This window comes from Mobula hypostoma, chromosome 1 (assembly GCF_963921235.1).
Source record: "Mobula hypostoma chromosome 1, sMobHyp1.1, whole genome shotgun sequence".
NCBI lineage: Eukaryota > Metazoa > Chordata > Chondrichthyes > Myliobatiformes > Myliobatidae > Mobula > Mobula hypostoma.
This window is the reverse complement of record NC_086097.1, coordinates 99,720,384-99,725,865: the sequence shown is the minus strand read 5'-3', so window position 1 is coordinate 99,725,865 and position 5,482 is coordinate 99,720,384.

Here is a 5,482-nt window from a genome sequence, read left to right as displayed (position 1 = left end):
ACGGCGCGCCGCGTTTAAATTCTCCCTCGCTGATCGCTCATTGGCTGGAGAGACCCAACGGACCCGGCGCCAATGACGTCAGAGGAGGGGGTGGGCCCGGCATCTGGGATCCGCGCTCCTGTTCTTCACACCTCCCATCGGACAGTTGGTTTGAAGTTGCAGAGTGGGCGAGGAGGAGCTGGAGACAGGGGTGCCGGAGCTGACAAAAGGCTTGCCATTTCCTCTCTGTATTTGTGCACCTGCTCATTTCATGCACTGGGCAACTTCCTTGCCCCATTCATGTAATGAGCAGGTACACAAATGGCATATATATATATATATATAGGGCTTCTTATTAATGTCAAGCACTAAACCAAGATGAAAGAAATATACGAATTCCAGAGCTCCACAGAAATATAGTGATGGTTAAGGCATTAACAACATTATAGCCTATCACTACATTTCAGTGTATAACTGGTACAATAAAACATATAATACTTAATTTAATAATATGACAAAGTATTGTACAGTTGCACTCACTAATTATCATAAAATATAATTATCAAGCAAGTAAAGAAAAAGACTGGTAATCATGTATTTTTACTAGTTTAAAAGTAATTACTTACTTACCAAATGCCACCAATGAGAAGTTTCACCATAATTTCCACAAAGGGTCATTCTTCATTAAGATGGAGAGTGACATAATTAATTCAGAAACAAAGGTTCTGAACTTAAAGAAGGGTAACTTTGAAGGTATGAGACCTGAATTAGCTAAGATAGACTGGCAAATGATACTTAAAGGGTTGACAGTGGATATGCAATGGCAAGCATTTAAAGATCGCATGGATGAACTACAACAATTGTTCATCCCAGTTTGGCAAAAGAATAAATCAAGGACGGCAGTGCACCCGTGGCTGTCAAGGGAAATTAGGGATAGTATCAATTCCAAAGAAGAAGCATACAAATTAGCCAGAGAAAGTGGCTCACCTGAGGACTGGGAGAAATTCAGAGTTCAGCAGAGGAGGACAAAGGGCTTAATTAGGAAAGGGAAAAAAGATTATGAGAGAAAACTGGCAGGGAACATAAAAACTGACTGTAAAAGCTTTTATAGATATGTGAAAAGAAAAAGATTGGTTAAGACAAATGTAGGTCCCCTACAGACAGAAACAGGTGAATTGATTATGGGAGCAAGGACATGCCAGACCAATTGAATAATTACTTTGGTTCTGTCTTCACTAAGGAGGACATAAATAATCTTTCAGAAATAGTACGGGACAGAGGGTCCAGTGAGATGGAGGAACTGAGGGAAATACATGTTAGTAGGGAAGTGGTGTTAGGTAAATTGAAGGGATTAAAGGCGGATAAATCCCCAGGGCCAGATGGTCTAAGGAAGTAGCCCAAGAAATAGTGGATGCATTAGTGATAATTTTTCAAAACTCTTTAGATTCTGGACTAGTTCCTGAGGATTGGAGGGTGGCTAATGTAACCCCACTTTTTAAAAAAGGAGGGAGAGAGAAACCAGGGAATTATAGACCAGTTAGCCTAACGTCGGTGGTGGGGAAACTACTAGAGTCAGTTATCAAGGATGTGATAACAGCACATTTGGAAAGCGGTGAAATCATCGGACAAAGTCAGCATGGATTTGTGAAAGGAAAATCATGTCTGACGAATCTCATAGAATTTTTTGAGGATGTAACTAGTAGAGTGGATAGGGGAGAACCAGTGGATGTGGTATATTTGGATTTTCAAAAGGCTTTTGACAAGGTCCCACACAGGAGATTAGTGTGCAAACTTAAAGCACATGGTATTGGGGGTAAGGTATTGGTGTGGGTGGAGAATTGGTTAGCAGACAGGAAGCAAAGAGTGGGAATAAACAGGACCTTTTCAGAATGGCAGGCGGTGACTAGTGGGGTACCGCAAGGCTCAGTGCTGGGACCCCAGTTGTTTACAATATATATTAATGACTTGGATGAGGGAATTAAATGCAGCATCTCCAAGTTTGCGGATGACACGAAGCTGGGTGGCAGTGTTAGCTGTGAGGAGGATGCTAAGAGGATGCAGGGTGACTTGGGTAGGTTGGGTGAGTGGGCAAATTCATGGCAGATGCAATTTAATGTGGATAAATGTGAGGTTATCCACTTTGGTGGCAAAAACAGGAAAACAAATTATTATCTGAATGGTGGCCGATTAGGAAAAGGGGAGGTGCAACGAGACCTGGGTGTCATTATACACCAGTCATTGAAAGTGGGCATGCAGGTACAGCAGGCGGTGAAAAAGGCGAATGGTATGCTGGCATTCATAGCAAGAGGATTCGAATACAGGAGCAGGGAGGTACTACTGCAGTTGTACAAGGCCTTGGTGAGACCACACCTGGAGTATTGTGTGCAGTTTTGGTCCCCTAATCTGAGGAAAGACATCCTTGCCATAGAGGGAGTACAAAGAAGGTTCACCAGATTGATTCCTGGGATGGCAGGACTTTCATATGATGAAAGACTGGATGAACTAGGCTTATACTCGTTGGAATTTAGAAGATTGAGGGGGGATCTGATTGAAACGTATAAAATCCTAAAGGGATTGGACAGGCTAGATGCAGGAAGATTGTTCCCGATGTTGGGGAAGTCCAGAACGAGGGGTCACAGTTTGAGGATAAAGGGGAAGCCTTTTAGGACCGAGATTAGGAAAAACTTCTTCACACAGAGAGTGGTGAATCTGTGGAATTCTCTGCCACAGGAAACAGTTGAGGCCAGTTCATTGGCTATATTTAAGAGGGAGTTAGATATGGCCCTTGTGGCTAAAGGGATCAGGGGGTATGGAGGGAAGGCTGGTACAGGGTTCTGAGTTGGATGATTAGCCATGATCATACAGAATGGCGGTGCAGGCTTGAAGGGCCGAATGGCCTACTCCTGTACCTATTTTCTATGTTTCTATGTTTCTATGTAATATGTGTTCGGGGGTCTGAAGCAACTCTTGTCCTGGTGTCATCTGCCCATCTGTGGTACCGCAGCCATGATGTGATATACGGCTCAGGATTCCATTGAGCTAGAGTAGATCCGTGTAGTTTAACAAATGTAAGTACTGATACATGACCTATGAAAATCCTTGAGCGTGTTGTTGTTATTATCAAGTTCATGTGACTGAATCCTCTCTCACACTCAGCAGTACTAATAGGAATAACTTGTGAACAACTCAGTAATGGGCTTAAATCTTGGGGGATGCCGCTTCCACGATCCTCTACATAATCTCTGAAGGCATTTATTACAGAGGAACAAACCCCTTACAGAGAGATGATATTGCAGCTTCTCCATAATTAGGCGGTATTTCAGTAGTTATGTTTATCAAGGACACACATTTCATTTAGTAGGGATTTATACGTACTTTGAGGTTTAGAAGTTTGAGAACCTTTCAAGGCTGTTGCCGTGAACATATGGTGTTGCAAATTGTTTATAAGACTAGTAACAAAACTGCAGATAATTAATGGAGACAATTTTGTTGTTGTTTTTTAAGGCAATTTCTCCAAACTTCCCCTTTTCAACTGCCTCTTGAGCCTCTGGAGTTTTTGTACCAGGTTGCTCTTTCAGTCCATGCAGTGATCTTATGCTCCGTTGGATCAGTTTGTCTGCATAAACAATCGTAGTAGTGTGTTTCTGTAAACACCGACAGTAAACCAAGTTCATGCAACGTGTCATACATTAGAGCTAAGTCCAATAGAAAATGCTCTGAAGAGAGTCTTTTCAACAGAGCTTTATAGGTTTTTCTGTCACTCCCAGATCTTGTTTCATCCTTCATTGCTTTTTCAAAATGAAAACACAGTGCTTCATAATTTTGCCACATTTCTGAAACTGTTTGAAACGAGCTAGCTACCCACCTGGTGCCCAGAACACGGCCTACTTTGCAAATGTGTTGTTCCAGTTGAGAGGCACATTCAGACAGTTCCTTTTGATTTAGAGGTGATCTACTGTAAACAGAGCACAATTTGTCCATAAATGATTGAAAATGATTTATTCCATGAACTTCTCTCATCGAATCACCTACTGCAAGTTCTAATCTGTGATTAAGACAGTGCCAAATTATCACATCAGGGTAATGTTCCTTGAGAATTGTAGCAACACCAGATTTGACACCAAGCATTACGCTCACCCCATCACTACCAAATGCTACAAGGTTCTGTTTCAAGTAAGAGTCATCAAACCCATGGTTATTGAGACAGTTTAATAGATGCTTAGCAATAGTTTCAAGCTTTCTGATCAGGCAGTTCAATTAGATCTAAAAACATAAAGTGGGGATCCCCTTCCTTATCACTTTCACATTTCAAATAAACTATTAGGGCAGTCTTAATGCTCAGGCTTGTTGATTCATCAATGAGAACAGAAAATTTGCCATTTATCTGCTTGATATGCTGGCAAATTTTCTTTTTCATATTAATGGCTATGTGATTAATTATCTCTGTAACACTAGTGCGGGAATGCAGTCCAATTCCAATGTCAATACCATTATTTTTGAAGTTCCAATAAGCCAAAGTGATCAGAGTATGGTCTGTCATTCTGAGCTAAATAATATGCAGAACAAAAAATTGAACAAGTTGCCTTTAGATGCGAAGCATTCATGGTGTCACATAATTTTCCAAGAGCATCTTCACTAGCTATATTTTCAACACTTAGACCAGCAGTGTGAGCTTTTGATAGTTTGTGATCAACAATTTTTTTTTCTGAGAGACTTCAAGCGTGTACTTCGATTGGCTCCATAATAGGATACTTGGTACATCTGCCATGCTGATTCTTCCGTGATCTTCAGTTCTTGAGGCTGTAGCGCTTTATATAACTAGCCAGCCATCCCTTACTAGCCCTAAACTCCTTCCTCTCGCTCTCCTCAACCCCCTCACAGTAGTGCTCATAGAGGCTAAGTGCTTTTTCATGCATAATTTTGCCATCAAAAGGGATATGCTTCTGTGACATGTCCTCTAGCCACACACTTAATGTTTTCTCAGTCTTTGCAAGCACTTTATCACGAACCAGAGAGACCATTTTTGCTGTTGTAGGGGTAGCACTAACATATAACATATAACCATATAACAATTACAGCACGGAAACAGGCCGTCTCAGCCCTTCTAGTCCATGCTGAACTCTTACTCTCACCTAGTTCTACGGACCTGCACTCAGCCCATAACCCTCCATTCCTTTCCTGTCCATATATCTATCCAATTTAACTTTAAATGACAACATCGAACCTGCCTCAACCACTTCTGCTGGAAGCTTGTTCCACACAGCTACCACTCTCTGAGTAAAGAAGTTCCCCCTCATGTTACCCCTAAACTTTTGCCCTTTAACTCTCAACTCATGTCCTCATGTTTGAATCTCCCCACTCTCAATGGAAAAAAGCCTATCCGCGTCAACTCTATCTATCCTCCTCATAATTTTAAATACCTCTATCAAGTCCCCCCTCAACCTTCTACGCTCCAAAGAATAAAGACCTAACTTGTTCAACCTCTCTCTGTAACTTAGGAGAT